This window comes from Cygnus atratus, chromosome 1 (genome assembly GCF_013377495.2).
Source record: "Cygnus atratus isolate AKBS03 ecotype Queensland, Australia chromosome 1, CAtr_DNAZoo_HiC_assembly, whole genome shotgun sequence".
In the NCBI taxonomy this organism is placed as follows: domain Eukaryota; kingdom Metazoa; phylum Chordata; class Aves; order Anseriformes; family Anatidae; genus Cygnus; species Cygnus atratus.
The window spans coordinates 14,474-33,797 of NC_066362.1; the positions used below are offsets into that span (position 1 = coordinate 14,474).

Consider the following 19,324-nt stretch of genomic DNA (forward strand, 5'->3'; position numbering starts at 1 on the left):
ACTGCCACACAGAGCGGAAGTCTTCCAGGTGCCACCGAGCGGCACCCTAATTTTTTTTAATTTTTAATATTTTTTTTTTTATTTCTTATTTTCAAAACAGCAGTCCGCTTCCCTCTGATGATGGACAGCAGGTCAAGCCAGTCACCGAGTTGCCAACGCAGAGCTTCACAGTTCCAGAATGCGCTCTTTCCTTTGACCGATTCCTTATAAGTGTTATCTACCACTGGCAAAGCAATAAACAGAATGCAAACAGGCACTGCCACATTTGACAAACTTCATGTTTTTTATTTTATCATTTCAAAAGAGCAGTCCATTTGCCTCTACATCTGAGAAGTAGATCAAATCAGTCACCGAGTTGCCGAACAAGAACTTGACAGTTGCTGTTTCCTTTGACCGATTCCTCCTAAGGTTTACCTACTGCTGGGAAAAAAAGAAAAAAAGACTCTGTGCCAGCTGCCCTTGAGTACTCGCCCAGAGCTTGTGCATTCGCCCAGAGACAGACCAGATGTCTTTCCCAAAAGAGTCAGGACAATGTATTATTGCACTTATGAACCACCACTTTAGCTACCATCACTAATTGCCAGGCAGGACAGCTCCAGGCCAAACACACACATAAAAAGGCACGCTACAAATATCATGACCAAAACATGGGAAAAGAATTACTTATACTATAAGAATTACTCACCTGAAGAAGAGCTGCATGCAATAAAGGCATCTACTACTATATAGATTAGTTTACTTTAAATGATCCTACTAGATGTTACTTTAAATAGATGTACTTATCTCTTTCAACTTGGAAACGCATCAACCCCTAGACTCTGACGCACCTTAAAAAAAAAAAAAAAACCTGCAACTGACTGAAGGAAAACCAAAGCACTTACCCCAAAGTGCACCCCAGGCAGAATGAGCTCTCTGATGGGATGCCTGCAACTCATATACCATTAGACCCAACCCGGCACCCTGCCCAATCACCTGGGAAAGAGGAGAGGCAAAGCACAGGAAGGGATAAAGAGAGCAGCAGCTGCGTTTTTTATTTGGCTTAGCTCAACAGTGTGTGGAGTGTTACTAGAGGCAACAATTCCTGTGCTTTTGCTTCAGTTCTGATTATTGAAACGACAATATGACCAAGTAGGTAACTAAAACTGGTTTTGACTGTAATTAGCTGAAACTTTTCTTTACATAGGTAGAAATAATCTAGGAGTGTAACAGATTACAAACCACAAAAATACAATTCAATGTAGTAAAATAACTCACCGGAGAAGTAATGTACCTTAGTAGACTATCTACAAAACAAAAGGCCATGCAGATGGGTCCAAAAAAGCCAACCCAATCGAGATCTGAAAAGGGTACAGACATTCTCAAAAGGAGCAGGGAAAAAATAATGGCACAGTACAAGCCGGAAAGAACGCTGAGCAGATTTAAAAGATCTGTAAGGCCTCAGGAGGGACCTGAGCAGAGCACGCAGGTCTTTGGAAAGTGGGGGGAGGGAGGACGGCTTAGGCAGGGACTGCGAATACTAAGTAGAGGAGAAAATGAGTGTTGTGAGCCTGAAGTGTGTACAAGCATCATAAAGAGGGCTCCTGAGAGGACGGGGAAACAAAGGGAAAGCTGCTTACCTCTGAGAAGTCGTCCTTGATCTTTGTGCCACGGACATTTGTCTTGCGTGCTCGGCTCACGAGTTTAGGGGTCCCCGTACGTTGAAGGCTTACCTCTGAGAAGTCCTACATGGCTCCACCTGCGTTACTGATTTTTTTTGCCAGCAGGTGGCGGCAGAAAATCCTGAGAAGTGGCAGACAGCTTCCCAAACCGTTTTCTCAATAATGGAAGCAGTGCGAACCACGTGGAAAACCACAAGTGAAAAACCACAGGTGGAAAACCACAAGTGCAGCAGAGAAATGCACCCCACGTCGTCTAGGGGAGGAAATAACTGCCCTGAGCAACGTGCCCTTCCCAGGGTGAACCCAACGTGCCCAAGGCCTTGGGGGGCGGGCAGAAAAGGAACCCGAGACTCTTAGTATGTCTCCTGAGAATCGCAGCTTACAGTTACTCCATGTCTTCTGGTCTTGCAGGATGAGGCAGAGGTCTAATTAATTCCTTCTCCATCTCTCTGGAAAGAGCTTTTCTCCTGTCTGTGACAAAGGAGAAAAATGTTATGATCGTGGGAGTCGTCATACAAAGCCACACTCTGTGAATTCACTATTACAGTTAAGATGGTTTTTAATCAAAAACACCTCGGCCGCAAACTGCAAACTCGGCTACCACTGCAAACATAGCGCTGCACAAAAATTCAACTCAAGGTAGAGGAAAGGGCGAGCTAAAAGGACGAATGACGTGACCAAAGGCAACTGCAACAACCATCTGGTAGATGGTTGTCCACAGCCCTCGGATTTCATGGTCATCTTTCCTGAAGAATGAATCCTGGAAGAACAGAAAAGATACACAACGTGTCCACAACAACTTTTGAGGAGACTACCGAAAAGAAAAACAAAAAAATAGAAACAGCAAGCGGCTAGTACGTCAGTTTTGTTAACAGAGTAACATTAACATACTAGAAATTTCCACGTTCTATGTAGCCCCAAGGTGGTGCTGGGTACATCCACTGATATTAATGGGGTGGCACAATGTAAGAGATAGTTAATAGACAAGGTACACCTGAGGTGCACAGATTGCATATTCCAGGAGACAAAAAAGGCACAGCTTGGCACCCAGTTTGGATCAGCTTGCATATGAGTCTGCTGATACGTGAGTATATACTGCAAGCAGAAAAGTCTTTTACTCCACAGACTCAGTTTCATTTATGCATATACATACATATACATATGGGTATGTATCTCTCTCTCTATATATACACATATATATATATAAACAAACAAACGTTGGGAACTTTATAACCACTTGAGTAACAATCATTAGCTATGCCTACGCTGAAAGCCAGGACTATGCCTAAGTGATTAAGTAAACACGGAGCCTTATCGAAGGCTGAAAATGCCCCATAACCACTGGGGGGCTTATGCACGGTGTACATAATTTTTGCGCAAACGTGCATCTTAATACACAAAGAGGAGGGGCGAGGCGGACAAAGGTTTTAGGGATGCGTCAAGACCAGAACAGCCACTGGGCAATCGGTCAGATGTGCAAAGCTCAGCTAAAACTCGCACAAATCCACCGAGGGAAGGAGGCTACCTACTTGTCTGCTTAAAAAGCCTCTACAAAGAATGTATTACAAAATCAAAAACGAAACCATCATCCAGCAAAGCAAACGTCTGGAATACAAAGGGCTAAAGCTGACAGCTGAGGTTTGATTCTTTAGCAATGTCAAAGGTCTTCAGATCCTACCTGACTTCTCGTGGATGGTGGCGTTGCAGCACAGAAATGAGGGGAGCGGGAAGATCGCAACAGGCCAAACGCGGTGCTGGGCTCCTAAAGGAGCTGGTGGGATAGCACAGACGAGAGTGAGACAGGCTGTCAGCCTTCTCCACGAGCTGAAGAAGAGGAGCGCAAGTGTCCGAAGAAGCTGTTTCTTCTCATACTTCATTTAATACACACCGTCTTTAAATCCAGGGCGTCTTCTTAGGGAACAGATAAAGAGGTAGAGTTAGCGGCACCAGGGATGCTTCAGGATCTTATTTCTTTCTATAGTTAGCTGCTATCCATAAACCCGGACCAGTTAAAATACAGAGTTATATTAAAAATTCTGGATAATAACAAAAGTATGGGATTTAAAAAACAAAACAAAAACACGCTCGCACAGAAAAGAGGTTAAATTATCTCATTCATTTCCCAATTCCCCTGCAAACTTTACGCTCAGCTCCTCTTAACTCACTTACCTATCCAAACGCAGGGCAGACGCATCAGTTCTCATCAGTCTTGGTAAAAAGATGACATTTTCACGCTTGCTGTCAAATATCATCTCTTTCCAGCACGCTTTCCTGCAAGCTATGCTAATTCCTCCAGGCTTTTTAATATATGCTAGAAACTTCACTGTTTTATCTTAATGACCATCTCGGTGGGAGTCGCCGAGCTGCTATCTTTGATTCTGCTGTCTTCACAAATACAAATAAAACAGTACTTCAGCGATGCTCTGTGACGAACTAGGCGACGCACATTGTCCTCTTACATAAGGAAGGAAAGAATTCGTAGACAACATCCACAAAGTATTATTTTGTTAGATATCAGAGTGGTGGGGCAGAATGACAATACTACACAAGACCGTGCCTACACTCCCGGGATAATACACAGTTTGCTGGAATACAAAAAAAATGATAAATAAAGTAAGGTCACTGTGTGGAACAAGCTCACTCACTCCATTATTATTACTGCGAATGACAAGAATATTTTAGTAAGCGTTCTTTTAAACCCGTAGAAAATTTCAGATTTATCTCAATTTGGCCTCATGAAAACTGAAACTTGCAGTGCAAAAATCATTTATAAAAGCTTTAGCAGCTGAGCTTTTTAGGCACGGATTTGGTCACTTTTCTGGATAATATTCGGCTCTCTCCGCTTTCCCCCAACAAGAAAAAAAGCTTAAAGACCACAAACTGGGACTTCTTGGAGGTGTGACTCCATTTTTCACCTTACCTAACACACACTGTTTCTTCGCTATGCTAAACTTTCACCATGACTGCATAATAGAGCCTCGCTGCTATTGTTTCTGTCTGGGAGTTTGACAGACTTCCCCAGATTGGATGAAACAAGCATTTTCCATTGTGACGGACATCAAAGCCAACGATGTCTCTCATCAGCTGTGGAGTCCTGCTGGCGGTATCACCAGCTCTCACACAACCCCATCTAGCTTTTGGGGTCTGCCCCATCCGTCTTCGGCAGTGGGAAGTTCTTCCAGAAGCAGACAGACTGTTATTCGTTCCTCGGTGGAGCTGAGGCTCCGTAAAGCTTTGCTTTTTTCTTCCCTCACTCCCCCTTTATTTCCAAGCTTAAACTTGCATCCAGCGGCAACCTGCGCCTCCCGGCATGCACGGCCCGGCCCCGGCTCGGGGAAAGACCAGCCGCGCACCCCAGAGCCCATGTGGCTGCCTGGCATCACAGAACTACAGCTCCCAGCATGCCTCGGGACAGAGCAGTACATCCAACCCAGAAGAGAGTCGGTCAAGCGCACACAACCGCACCCACCCCCCCCACCGCCTCCCGACGCTCCGCCCCTCTCTCCCCCCGCCCCCCAAAGCCCCGCGCAGTGCAGACCCCGCCACATGCCCGGTCCAGTCCGGTACGGCGCGGCACCGCCCCTGCCCCTCACAAGGGCCATTTCCGCAGCAGCCGCCGACCGTGTGGCGTCCCGACCACCTGCCACATCGCCCCCTCTCTGCCCGGCCCGGCCCGCCCCGCCCCAGGGCGGCACCGACCACCAACCTCGTTGCAGCACAGCGCCTTGGCGTCCCGGCCCAGCCCGAGCCGAGCCCTGCCCGGCCCGACGGCTTCCGCCCTCAGTGCCAACAAGCCCTGCACGCCGCTTCCGCCCTGGGTTCCTCCGAGCCAATCCTAAAGAGTTTCCGCCCTCAGTGAAGGCATGCCCTGACGCCATTTCCGCCCCGGGTTTCTCCAGCCAATCACAGAGCACCTCCGCCTTCAGTGAAGGCTCGCCTAGACGCCACTTCCGCCCTCAGTTCCCAGCCAATGACGAAGTGTTTCTGCCCTCAGTGAAGTCTCGCCCTAACGGCACATCCGTCCTCATGGTCCAGCCAATCACGGAGCCGCCTTGGCCCTCAGTGAAGGCACGCCCTGACGTCACTTCCGCCCCCGGTTTCCTGCCATTCACATAGCCGCTTCTGCCCTCAGGGGCTGCCGTGTAGACCTGGCAGCCGCCCCAAAACAAAAAACAACAAAAAAGAAGAGGTAGAACTGGTGGCCGCCTGAAAGAAAGAAAAAAAAAACTCGGGTAGACCTGGCAGCCGCCCGTGGTCCAAAAATGCCAAAAGGCCATAAATGCTTAGAAGCATGCATTTATCATACTACATAGCATCTACCCTGTAATCCTGCAAAAATCATAAGGGACCCCGAACCACAAAGCAAACACACAAAGTAACATTGACATCCTATCTGTAAACATGCTGTAACAATTACTCACCTGAAGAAGAGCTGCATGCAATAAATGCACCTACTACTATACAGATTGCTTTACTCTAACAGATCCTCCTAGTTGTTACCTCAAAAAGAAGCACGTACCGGTCTCTACTTGGAAACGTGTAAGTCCATAGACTCTGACCAACCTAAAGAACCCTGCAACTGACTGAAGGAAAACCAAAGCACTTACCCCAAAGAGCAGCTCAGGCAGAATGAGCTCTCTGATGGGATGCCTGCGACGCAATTACCATTAGGCCCCGCCTAGAACCCAAAGCCAATCACTTGGGAAAGGGAAGGGGCAAAGCACAAGAACCTAGAAAGTGAGCAAGAGGAGCAGCGGCTGTGTTTTTTTTGTTGTTGTTTTTTTTTTCTAGCTTAGCTCAGCAGCATGCAGAGTGCAGACCAGAGAACTGGGATGTTTCTAGAAGCAACAATCCCCATGCTTTTGCTTCAGCTTTGAATATTGAAAGGACAATATGACCAAGCAAGTAACTGAAACTTTTTCAACTGGAATTAGCTCAATTCTTTCTTTTACACAGGAAGAAAAATCTAGGAGCATAACAGATTACATGCCAAAAAAAAGTCAATATAGTAACATCACTCTCAGGAAAAAAAACGTGCATGCGCGGTGCCGCTCAGCCTGCAGTACCCGCTCAAAAACAGCAAAAAAAACGCACACCACACTGTCTAGGGGAGGAAATAACTGCCCAGAGCAACGTGCCGCTCCTGGCTTGGAAGCCGAGCACTAACGGAAAACTACATTTCCCGGCATGCCCCATGAACCGGCATGGCGGACCGGAACCCCAGAACCCAAAGACGACAACTCCCAGCATGCTGTGGGGCACGACGGCTAGCCACCGCTACTGCGCATGCGAGAAGCCTCTCCTCCTGCGGTACCGATTCTTCGCCAGCAGGCGGCAGCAGAGAGCGACGGACCGCTTCTGCGCCTCTCTGCCTGCAGTACCGATCTTCGGCCAGCAGGAGGCACCAGATAGCGTCCCGGCGCCTGTGCCGAGCCAGCCTGCTCTGCTCATGCGCGGAATCAGAACTGCAGCAACAGCTTCCGAGACCGTTTGCTCGTTAAGGGAAGCAGCGGAAACCCTGCGGAACACCACACGAAAACGGCAAGAAAAGTCACCCCGCTCCACTAACGCGGGAGGAACTGCCCTTCCGAACTGCGCACGTGCTATTGTGGGCTTGAAAGCTGAGTGGCAACGTGAAACTACATTTCCCGGCTTGCCCTGGAAACCAACGTGGCTGAGCGGAAGCTAGTAGCCCAAAGACCACAACTCCCGGCATGCTGCGGGGCACGGTGCTCACAGCCACCTGACCCTGCGGATGCCCCGGAGCCAGCCCCGTGCTTTGTGACCCGCCCCCACCCCCGCGGCCAGCCCTGCTCCCCCGCCCCGCGGCTCCCCACCCCCACCCCCAGATGCTTTCTCTGTCCCAGCCTCCCCGACACCCTTGCCTCTCCCCTGCAGGCAGAAGCAGCCCTGGCCATGCTTGCCAACCACTTTATCCATGTAGACCAGCCCCAGCACACCTACCCCAGGGAGCAAAGACAGCACAGGGCTACCCCACTGCTGCCTTCGCTTTCCACCCCCACTCCCCTGGCCCAACAGCCTGCAGCCCCCCAGCAAAGTGGCCCCCCACACACCAAGGAGCAGTCCACATCTATCAGCCCCCACAGCCTCACCTGGGTCCCTGCCCCAGGAACTGGGTACCAGCCTCTGCACCCTTCTCCCACCCACCCCACTACGGAACCTGCACCCACCAACACAGGGATGGCCACTTACCCACGGCCACAAACACAGACAGCAGCGCAAGCCAGAAAACAAACTCTTTATTAACTCATGCGCAGGACTCCCCAGAGGGAGGCTGTGGTAGGGTTCTCTGCCCATACGTTCTCCCCTTCCCCTGGGGGTGGGGGGGCACAGGGCTCCAGCATTGAGCAGCTTCACTCCCTCTGTCCACCCATCCCGCAGGGAATAGTTGCCTCCTGCAGCCATAGGCTCTGAAGCACAAAAGGAGGAAAGGCAAAGAAAAAGGACACAGGCAGCAAGAAAATGGACAGACAGCAGGGCAGAGCGATAGAACCACACAGGGAGCAGGACATGGATGATCAAGAGGATTGGACAGGGAGCAGAACAGAGGCACAACTGCACTGGCCAGAAGGACCGAGCAATGGAGAAAGGAAGTCAGAGGCTGAACATGGGGGGTCTAGTGAGAAAGGAGGAAATAGGGAACAGCACAGGGAGAGAGACAGAAAAGACAAGGACAGGAAGCAGAACAGAGAGGGACCAGAAGCGAGAATAAACACAGGGACAGGGAGGGGTGTATCAGGAAACACCAGGGGCAGGGGAAGCTGGACACAGTGACAGAGAAAAGTAAGCTAAGGAATAACTGGGATATGCTTTGAGGCAGACAAAGACGAGGAAAGGGACAGGAACTGGGACAGAGGAATAGAGGGCAGGGAGGCATGAGAAAGAGGGAGAGAGAGAGAGAATCGCGGGGGTTGTGGGGTGCAGAGAAAGGCCAGCACAGGGACATGGGGTTTGACTGGGAAAGGGGACAGGGAGCACAACAGATGGACTGAAATAGAGAGGTGGAGAGCAAGGAAGCACAATCGAAACAGTAGAGCGGAACAGGATGTAACAACACAGAAAAGCAGAGGTAGACAAAGTGGGAAAAAACTGACAGAAAGAAATTGAGAGATAAACAGAATCATACAATCATAGAATATCCCGAGTTGGAAAGGACCCATACGGATCATTGAGTCCAAATCCTGACTCCACGCAGGTCTATCCAAAAATTCAGACCATATGACTAAGTGCACAGTCCAAGCGCTTCTTGAACTCTGACAGGCTTCGTGCTGTGACTATGTCCCTGGGGATCCTGTTCCAGTGCGCAACAACCCTCTCAGTGAAGAGCCTAAGGAGTAGGAAAGAAAGATTGAGAAAAATCAAATACTGCTGGGGCAACAGGACTGAGAGATGGAGAACTGAAGTTCTTAGAAGGAGCGGGCAGGGGGAGAACACCGGAGCACTGAGACTGAGGGGTCTCAGAACGGGACAGAGATGAGAAAGGAGAGAGCAGTGTGCAGCAGGGTTGAGACGGCAAAAGAGCGTCAAGGGAAGGGGAGAAGGACAGAGGCACAGAAAGAAAAAGGTGAGCAAGCTGGACAGAGGGCTTGATGGCACAATGGCAGAGGCCATGGGACAGAGACATGCAGATGGGTAGGACAAGGAGCGGAAGGACCACAAGAGCAAAGAGCAGGGCAGATGAGGGTAGTGACACACTAGCAGGGGAGAGGTGGCGTGTAACTGAGAAAGATGGAACGAAGGACAGAGTGGGGAAAAGAACGACAAGGACAGAGAAGGAAAAGCCTAGGATGAGCAGAGAGAGGAAGGGGAAGTGGGGGAGGGGAGCAGGATAGAGAGAAGAAAGAACCTGGGAAAGGCAGCAACACAGAGGAAAAAGGACAGGGAGCAGGACACAGTAAAACATGCAGATGGGAAGCGGGCCATACAGAGAGCAAACAAGCAGGACACAGAAGAGGAATGAAAAGCAGGCCAAACAGACAGACGGGCTAAGAGGAGACAGGGGACAGGGAAGGGTTGCAGATAGAAAGGCGAGCAAAGGCAGCCTGGGATGCAGAGCAGGGGGGGACACAGCCCCAGGGACCTGGTGCTTACCACAACTCCCACTCTGGGCGCCGCCAGGAGGATTTCACGGTTCAGATGCTTCTCGCTCGCTCTCTCCCCTGGCTTCCTCCTCTGTAAGAATCTGGAGGCTCAGCTGTCACCCAACCAAGAGAACACACGGGTGCATCTGCAACAATGGTAGATGGTTGTCCACAGCCCTTGTATTTCGTAATCTTTCATAAGAAATGAATAGTGGAAGAACAGAAAAGATACACAACGCGTCCACAAAAGCCTTTGTGGGGAATACTTAAAGGGCAACAAAAAATAGAAATATTAAGCAGCTAGTACATCAGTTTTGTTAACAGAGTAACATTAACATACTAGAAATTTCCACGTTCTTTACCCTTTACCTTGAAAATGTCACCCAATTCTGTCAGTGTTGACCATTACCATTTTTTTAAATTTTCATTTGGACATCTGAGAAAGACATTTTAAGTCCCTGTTATCGAGGAAGAAGAGAAAAAAAAAAAAGAGGGGTAAGGGGGGAAGAGGCAAGAGGCACAGCCATTCCTTTCCTCAATAATGTGAGCAAAAAGCTCAGGCACTCAGCAAGAACATGCTTTGAAAGATCAAACAGAGAAGTAACTGCATGTTATTTACTCTTATCTATAGAATAATATGTATTTGTACCTGCTAATTTAATCATCTGCCAGTTTATTTTGCTACAGATGCTACAAAATGTATAAACCTCATGGTAACATTTTGTAACTGATGTGATCTTCAGAAGGAATAGCAATCTAAAAGAGCAAACAGAATCCCATTCATTGACAACCATATGAACTTTTATTGTATAAAAACCGTCCTAGAAACATTCCCTGGGATGCTTAACATCAGAATCTTTCCATTCAACTTGAGGCAGAACAAGCCCTTACTGTGGATATCTTCATCTGGCTCTCCGCTGCTAGCAGAATAGTACTCTAATACTGTCCAGTACACACTGTAGTCTACTTGCTTATAAATATTTACTGCAGGCAGATTTGATATTCTCACAAAGATATCAATGAAAAATCCACCCTTTCTTTCAGAAAAAAACAAATAAGACATGGTAAGAAAGAAAAGCTGAACATAACGGGATGTGGTCCTTTACCAAGGGACAAATCCAATATTGGTCATGTGACCAAAAAATACTTGTGCCGATCACTACACCAGCTATCGGTACAAGCCAAACACACACGAGCCTCAATTTAAAAAAATACATTAATTTGTATTATATGGAAATAACAATCTACAGTTTAGATGCATTTAGATTGCATTGGCTTAAAGACTGCCTCCTTCTAAATGCATGGGGGGGGGGTGGGGGGGTGGGCATGCGTGGGAACCAATCTCAAAAATCTGTTGCCTAACAGGATATAACCCTTCTCCTCAATAGGTAAGTTCTTCAAAGCATCATACAACTTTTGGATTTTACCAGCCATAAGGGGATTGTCCTACTGGCATGAGTTGGGGATGTTTCCCTGTTTGTTTATTTGACGCTGAAGTAAATTTTCTGCAAGTACAAGTAACCCAGGATGTTAAGGAAAGTAAGCTAAGGTACTGTCTGCAGCATAACATTTCTACAATACTGTACCCAAGGGAACCACTCAAAGCCTACAATTAGTGAACTAATACATAGGGAGGCCTTGGAAACACAGTTTATGTTTTGCAAAGCTCTTTTCCTATCGAGAAGATCTTTTATTCAGCATCTTTACTGAAATTTAGGCTACTTCCTATTCATTTTGGCAAGTTAACCCTCGTAGAAACCAAGAGATTTTAATCTGCAAAGCATCATTTATAATTCTTGTTCTACGACTACAGGGAATTTCAATCTGGACACTACTGAATAGAAAAGTCTGGGTCTGTTTCATGCAAATCAAGTACCTAAACCACAGACAGGAGTCTGCAGAAAGAATACTTTAAAAAACAAATTTAAAGAGAGGTATAATTTTTAAGGAGAAGTATAAACTTTCCCAAAATTTCTTCCAGGAGTTCCATCAACACGACAGCTAAACGAGCTGTTGAAATTCACGTGCAACAGAGAGAGAAGTAACATGTCCATGCCATTCTTCTCTAGCCACAAAGTCTTCTGCTTTACCCATGATGGAGAACATCAGCACCTTTAATGTAATGCATCCCCAGATATACATCTTTACAGAAGAGCCAAGCAGTATAGCAACAAACACTGCAATGACTGTGGTAAAAGTTGAACCAGGGACGTCTCTATTATCCCTCTAGGATACAGCAACTCCATACAGTTATGGGTCAAATGCCACAGCTTCAATGGAAGACAGACGAGGGCCTCAAAGGTCCCATTTCTGTCTGCGTACCAAGTTCTGTTGGAAAGACCCCCAACCACTCAATTCCCAATCAACTTTGCCACAGCCAGCGCTTATCCAGCAAATTTGCTTTCTCTTGCTGTTCAATATGTGCCTTAGACCTCTTTTATGGCACACAGTTCAAGCTAAACTCTTTGGACATAATAAATAGATAGATAAAAAGAAATTTCCTCACAAGCTTTTCTTGACCAACTACAACTACCATACTGGAAAGCCCTACAAGCATTTGCTTATTTCTATGATAATTCTTAAAGCTGAAGTGGGACAAAGCTTAGCCTATCATACCAAAGACTGAGCAACAAAGAGTTTGACAGGCCAACTAATTCTAGTTCTAAGACGTTACTACAACTTCGCAGGCACTATGCAGCTTTCCTTTGCACTTCCCAGCTCCGAGCAGTTCGCAGTCCTGCAAATTCGATTAAGCCTTTGAGCCTGGGGCATGGAAAGATTAAGAGCACACTTGGAGTTCACCTCAAGGTTGCTGTGACTTACCTATACAGTCAGGACAGACAGGCTACTCTTTCTCCTGGGAAACCTGTAACTGCAGCACATCAGCTGCAGCTTTTCTCATTTTACTCAGTGTGTCAGCTTCGCTCATCAACAAACCTCACAGGAGTCCTAGCGGCAGGGAGATGCTTCTGCCATGGTGAACCGCAGAGAAAGGAGAGAACTGGTTTTCAGAAATAGGGAGAGGAAAACCTCCGAGACACAGTACAACAATCAAATGCAGCAAGGACCTGTTCCCAGCCACTGCACCCCCCACCCCTCCCAGACAGATGCTCCCAGGAGGCACCCCCAAAGGCTCTCGGTCGTCTTACCGCTGGCAACCACACACGCAGCCTGCAGGAGCCCGTGCCTCCCGACGCGCACGACCTGGCCCCAGCTGAGGGAAAGACCGCCCCGCCGCCACGCGCCCTGGAAATAGCATGGCCGCCCAGCAGCACAGGACTACAGCTCCCAGCATGCCTCGAGACGGAGCAGCCCACCCAACCCCGCGGGGACTCTGCCACACACACCACCCCACCACCTCTCGCAGCTCGTTCCTCCCCATCCCCGCCGCCGCCTCAGGCCGCTCTTTCCCCCTGGCCGCCAGACCTCCTAGCATGTCTAGTCTGGTCCGGTCCGGTCCGGTCCGGTCCGGCCCGGCGCGGCCCCCGCCCACACAAGGGCCCTTTCCCCAGAAACCGCCGACCACGCGGTGCTCCCGGCCGCCGCCTTGCCCTGCGCGCCATCCCGAGACGGCCCCGACCATCAACCTCGTCGCGGCACCCCGCCTCGGCATCCCGTCCTGTCCTGTCCTGTCCTGTCCTGTCCTGTCCTGAGCTGAGCCGAGCCGAGCCCGAGCCCGAGCCCCGAGCCCGGCGAAGCTCCAGCTCCGGAGAAGGTCGCCGCTATCTTGCCGCGGGCAGGAACACTACTGCGCATGTGCAGCGCCGGCCCTGCAGTGCCGCCCGCCTCTCGCTGCTGTTGAGCCGGCCAGCTCCGCGCATGCGCGGAAGCTGAGCAGCAGGCACGGCTTCGCGGAGAAGAGCTGATGCTGAAGCTAAAAAAAAAAAAACAAACAAACAAAAAAAACACACTTAAAGCTTTATGCGTCTTCACAATTTAGGGCAGAGGTTGCCCCTTTGTTGTTTGTTTGGTTTTAAGAAGGTCCAGTACGTTTGGTCCTCTCTTAACAAAGCTTGTAGCTTACTATCTGGTGCTGTCTTACTATCTTCTCTAGTCTAAGGGAAAATCGGTCCTACTATAAAGGTAAAAGGACTTTCTCTTTACTTGTTTGGAAGCAACCTAAATGAATTTCTAAGTGCTTTCTGCAAAATACAAGCTACTGGAAAACTTAACCACAGAACAAGAAATTTCTGCTGCAGAACAAAATTATGCAGTGCTGAGGCACACGCCCACTCTTTAATCCCAGTCCTTTTGGGAAAACCCATTAGAGGCAAATTGACGCTAGACAGGTGTTGTGGTTTAATCCGGCCGGCAGCCAAGCACCACAAAACTATTCGCTCCCCCTCCCCCCTCCCTCTCTGGAATGGGGGAGAGAATTAGAAAGAAATGAAAGCCTGTGGGTTGAGATAAAGACAGTTTATTAGGACAGAAAATAAAGGAAAATAATAGTAATAATGATAATAGTACTACTAATAATAACGTGTACAAACCAAGTGATGCCCATTGCAATTGCTCACCACCTGCTGACCAACGCCCAGCCTATACCCAAGCAGCCAGTCCCCCCACATGAATTGTGCAGCATGACATCAGATGGTATGGAATACCCCTTTGGCCAGTTTGGGTCAGCTGTCCTGGGTCTGTCCCCTCCCAGCTCCTGCTGCACACCCAGCCTGCCTGCTGGCAGGACAGAGTGAGAAGCTGAAAAGTCCTTGGCTTAGGGTAAGCACTGCTCTGCAACAATTGAAACATCAGTGTGTTATCAACATTATTCTCATCCTAAATCCAAAACACAGCACCATACCAGCTACTAGGAGGAAAATTAACTCTATCCTAGCTGAAACCAGGACAACAGGTAAACTTTAGAAGGGAGTGTGTGTTATACTTAAGAAACATCTTTCATTTTACATCCAAGGTCCAAGCTGCCCGTGTGCTCGTGTTTTGCCGGTGACTGCCACCCGAGCTGACTAGGAAAGTCACAGTCCTTTCTGAAGGTGTTTAAGAACTTGGTGCAACTTTTTCTCAAAGCACAAATACCTCCGTGACTTTAAAGCATATTCCTAAGCATGGTTTCATTAAAACATTTTCAAAATTAAGAATAACAGAAAACATGGGCATTTATCAAAAGGTTGTGGGCTAGCTGCCCCAGACGTCCCTGAGCGCCAGGCAGACTCTTGCTCGCTTCCCCTTCCAAGCCAGGTGGGGGAAGACAATCAGAAAGGCGAAAGCAAGAAACATCACGGGTTGAGGTCAAGACAGCTTAACAGGTACAGCAAAAGCAAAGTAAAGTAAGGAGTCCAGCATCCACCCCAGCCCCCCATCTTTGCCCCATCTTTTACTGCTGAACAGGTCCTTGGGAAGTGTGTGTGGTGGGGGGGATAAGGCAGGGACTAGGAATGCTAAGTAGAGGAAAAAATGAGTGTTGGAGGCCTCAAGCATGCACAAAGAGCGTAAGGAGGGCTCCTGAGAGGACAGGGGAACAAAGGGAAAGCTACTTACCTCTGAGAAGCTGTCCTCAGTCTTCATGCCACAGATGTTTGTCTTGCATGCTCAGTGCACAAGTTAGGGGTCCCCATACGTTGAAGGCTTCTTCCCTCTGAGAAGTACTCCCAGGCTTTCTTTCAGCAGATGATGGCTTTCCCAGGGACTCGCCACCCCACACAGAGAGATCCCTGCCCAGGCATTCACAGCCTGCAACGCCATGTGCATGCAGCTGTTATCAGGAAGATGAGTGACTTTACAGCCTGAAGGGCAAACAGCAAGCATTTCTTTACGTCAGATTTCAGACCATCATCTCCCTCCATAGGAAAGGGAAAAGTTGCTCCTGTCAGTTGCTCCACCTCTCCTAACATCTCCCTCCCCCCTGCATCTTTCCCTGTGTATTTTGCTGCTCTCGGGTCACTGCCCACCTCCACCTTCCAGAGCAGCTCCTTCTCATCGAGTTCTCCTTCCATGTCCTGTCCCCGGCTGCTCCCACAGTACTCTTAACGGTGACATCAGCTGTCACTTGAAGCTCCTTCCCTCTCAGTACCCGCTCTGCAGCTATCCCTATCGTGGGAATGGCAGACACCCCTGCAGGACATTCGTAACCAACAGGCTGAAGAACACGCTAACCAGAAAGTTTTTGACAAGAGATTACAGAAAGAGTCGCACCTCCATGCAATGCATCCCCCTTTCCAGAGATACACAAAGACATCACAGGTGACCTCTCTGTAACTTTTTCAAATTCAGCAAGGGTTTGCAGTGAGTATAACGAAAAATAACATTAGAAAGAGAAGACCAGTAATCCTGACAAGTTCCCTAAGTCAGGAGAACTTGCACAATTACACCGTTCGCTAGAATAATTTGTTAGTCTGTTTCCTTTTGAAAGCCAAACAAGGAGGTGCGCATTCTACTCTTTCCCATCTGCATTCTTGTGCTGGTTTAACCTGGCAGGTGGCTAGAGTGAACGGCCGTGTGGTTCTTTTCCTTGTCATGGCAGCATGAGAATTCCTTTGGCAGCGTTGTACGTACACCCGATCTCTGTTTTCCAGGAAGTGATGCTGTTCTGGATTTGTATGAGCCGAGAAGGCTTCTTCCACCTGTGAACAAAATTGGCCAACAACGGTCGCTGAAGTTACTGAAATGCTATGGTCGAGATTTACATCTGCCGCTGGCCCAGGAGGCAATGCAGATCTCATGGGGTGGCCAGCCCGTACCTCACAGGTGCTTACTCCAAGCTAAGTAAAGGGATGGGAATCAATTGGACCGTACTCCTTCCTCTCCCTCAATGCAGTTTAGCTGATGTCTTTCTCAGAATTCCATCCTGTCTCTTTGCTTTTTCTGAACTCTGTGGAAACTAGAAGCAATGAAAACATTTGCCACAATAAAATATCATGTTAAATGTTGTGTTGTGTTCCCCAGTGACTGCACACTGTGATCTAATGAAAGGGTGGCAGGGATTGCCCCAGGGAAAGAGAGGAGGGGTCAGAGCACCCGATGGAGAGTCATATAGATGGATGGAGTCACAATGAGAGATAAGAGAGTCAGGGCGGTGAAGGAGAACATGAGAAAGAGATGGAGACGGGGGGGTACAGGGAGGTGGGATAAGAAATGGGGAGGGCAGCAGAACACTCACTGCAGCTTCTGCTCCAGACACCGCAGGGAGGATTTTGTGGTTCTCATGCTTCTCGCTCACTGTCTCCCCAGGCTTCCTCCTTTGTAAGGATCCGGAGGCTCAGCTGTCACCCACCAAGAGAATATGCTGGGGCGTGGCACACCTTAGGCGAGCCAAAGCGACAGTGACAACACAGTAGCTGTGCAGCAATCAACGCGGCTGCCTGGCACACAGGACTACAGCTCCCAGCATGCCGCGGGATGGAGCAGCCCTCCTGACTCCGCGGGGACTCCCGAACGCACCTCCCCCCGTTCCCCTCCTCGCTCCCGCCCCTCCCTTCCGCGCCCCTTTTCTCCCAGCTTCACCCGTGGAGCGCAGGGCTGGCACGACGCAGCCTCTGCCCCGCACAAAGGTCCGTTTCCCCGGAAGCCGCCGACCGCGCTGGTGCTGAGAACGGCAGGTAGGGCTTCCCAAACCGTTTTCTTGGTGATGGAAGCAGCGGGAGCCATGCGGAAAGCCACACATGGAAACGGCAGAAAAACGCACCACACGCCGTCTCGGGGAGGAAATAACTACCCTGAACAAGGGGCCGCTTTTGGCCTGGAAGCCGAGCGGCAATGCGAAACTACGTTTCCCGGCATGCCCCAGAAGCCAGCATGGCCGTCTGGAAGTCCGGAGTGCAAAGACCACGACTCCAGGCGTGTTGAGGGGCAGGACGCCTGGTCACGTCTACAGCGCATGCGCGGCGTCTCTCCACCTGCAGTACCCCTTTTTTGTCAGCAGGTGGGAGCAGAGAGAGAAGGGCCGCTGCGGCGCCTTTCTGTCTGCAGTATCGCTGTTCGGCCAGCAGGTGGCACCAGACGACGACGCGGCGCGAGTCAGCCTGGTCCGCGCATGCGCAGAAGGAGAACGGCAGGCATGGTGTCTCATACCGCCTGCTTGTTAAGGGAAGCAGTGGGAGCCATGCGGAACATCACGGGAAAACAGCCAGAAAAAGACCAGCGAAAGAAGGTTTAGTGTCAGAGGAATATATGGAGAAAATGAAAGACAGGAAACAGGACGGGGATGCAGAAAGAGGAAAAAGAACAAGGAGAAGGATATGGACATTTTTGGAGAAGGAGAGGGACAGTCACAGAGAGGAAAAGAAAGGGACGGGAAGTAGGACAGAGATGGAGAAAGAAAAAATAGCAAGGGACAGAGAGCAGAAAAAGAGAGATACAGAAGGACAAAAAGACCACTACAGGTAAGGGGATAGGGAGGGATCCCTGGAGGTGTTCCAGACCAGGTTAGATGAGGCCCTGAGCAACCTGATCTAGTGGCTGGCATCCCTGCCTATGGCAGGGGGGTTGGGACTAGATGATTCTTGAGGTCCCTTCCAACCCAGGCTATTCTATGATTTGAGTAGGCAATTGGCTAGAGAGCGGGGGGAGGAATGCAAGAATACAAAAATAAATAAATAAAAAACATGCAAGAAAGCAGAAAGAGTGACAGATAAAGGGAGTGGCGGGGAGTGGATGATAGAGAGGGACTAAAATTAGAGAATGATGAGAGAAGAGAAAAAATAAATGGAGAATAAGAAGTTATTTGCGGAGAGCAGGACAGAGGGATAGAGCAGAGAGAGTGGGAAGGACAGGGAACAGACCAGAGGAGAAATTTGCCTAGAGAAGGGCACAGAGAGAAAGAGGGACACAGAGCAGGATGGTGACGGAGAAAGAAAAGACTGTGCTGGGACAGACGGAGCAGGGAGGAGGAAAATAGGGACAAACAGGGAAAGACAGGCAGGTAGAAGGACAGGGGAGAAAGATCAGGACAAGCAGCAGGATGTATAGAAAGAAAAAGAAGGACGGGCACTAGGACAGAGGGATTGTGGGCAGGGAGCGGGGGAAGAGAGGGATGCACTTGGGGAAGGGAGGGAGAATCATAGAATCATCAGAATCATAGAATCATCAGAATCATCATAGAATCATCAGGGTTGGAAAAGACCTCCAAGATCATCTGATCCAACCATCGCCCTACTACCAACGTCACCCACTAAACCATGTCCCCAAGCACCAAGTCTAATCTTTCCTTAAACACCCCCAGGGATGGTGACTCCACCACCTCCCTGGACAACCCTTTCCAATACCTGACTACTCTTTCTGAGAAGAAATGTCTCCTAATTTCCAACCTGAACCTCCCCTGGCGCAACTTGAGGCCATTCCCTCTAGTCCTATCGCTACTTTACTTTTTGAGAAGAGGCCGACCCCCAGCTCCCCACACCTGCCTTTCAGGTAGTTATAGAGAGAAATAAGGTCTCCCCTGAGCCACCTCTGCTCCAGACTAAACAACCCCTGTTCTCTCAGCTGCTCCTCATAGGACCTGCGTTCCAGACCCTTCACCAGCTTCGTAGCCCTTCTCTAGCCATGTTCCAGGGCCTCGATGTCCTTGTACTGAGGGGCCCAAAACTGAACACAGTACTCAAGGTACAGCCT

The 19,324-nt window shown here is 49.2% G+C and overlaps 3 long non-coding RNA genes across 15 annotated transcripts; all 3 read right to left on the reverse strand.

Annotated features, from left to right (window-relative positions):
• Positions 1 to 264: 264 nt before the first annotated feature.
• LOC118259621 (uncharacterized) lies at positions 265 to 6,311 on the reverse strand. 12 transcript variants are annotated; one of them, XR_007709163.1, is made up of 8 exons: positions 6,266 to 6,280; positions 5,365 to 5,864; positions 3,828 to 4,243; positions 3,337 to 3,569; positions 2,042 to 2,129; positions 1,617 to 1,911; positions 1,271 to 1,337; positions 265 to 417 (listed from the first exon to the last, which is right to left on the reverse strand). It is a non-coding gene; the product is annotated as an uncharacterized LOC118259621 (long non-coding RNA). The 12 variants fall into 12 exon arrangements; XR_007709171.1 differs by adding an exon at positions 882 to 972 and having other exon boundaries at positions 1,617 to 2,129; XR_007709169.1 differs by adding an exon at positions 686 to 827 and having other exon boundaries at positions 1,255 to 1,337; positions 1,617 to 2,129.
• A 1,591-nt stretch (positions 6,312 to 7,902) lies between these two features.
• LOC126913589 (uncharacterized) lies at positions 7,903 to 13,532 on the reverse strand. Its single transcript, XR_007709175.1, has 4 exons — positions 13,348 to 13,532; positions 12,584 to 12,729; positions 9,771 to 9,906; positions 7,903 to 9,006 (listed from the first exon to the last, which is right to left on the reverse strand). It is a non-coding gene; the product is annotated as an uncharacterized LOC126913589 (long non-coding RNA).
• Positions 13,533 to 14,278: 746 nt separating this feature from the next.
• On the reverse strand, positions 14,279 to 18,109 carry LOC126913590 (uncharacterized). Of its 2 annotated transcripts, none has more exons than XR_007709176.1 (4): positions 16,875 to 18,109; positions 16,456 to 16,595; positions 15,257 to 16,338; positions 14,279 to 14,491 (listed from the first exon to the last, which is right to left on the reverse strand). It is a non-coding gene; the product is annotated as an uncharacterized LOC126913590 (long non-coding RNA). The 2 variants fall into 2 exon arrangements; XR_007709177.1 differs by lacking the exon at positions 14,279 to 14,491 and having other exon boundaries at positions 15,960 to 16,338; positions 16,875 to 17,016; positions 17,219 to 18,109.
• Positions 18,110 to 19,324: the final 1,215 nt, after the last annotated feature.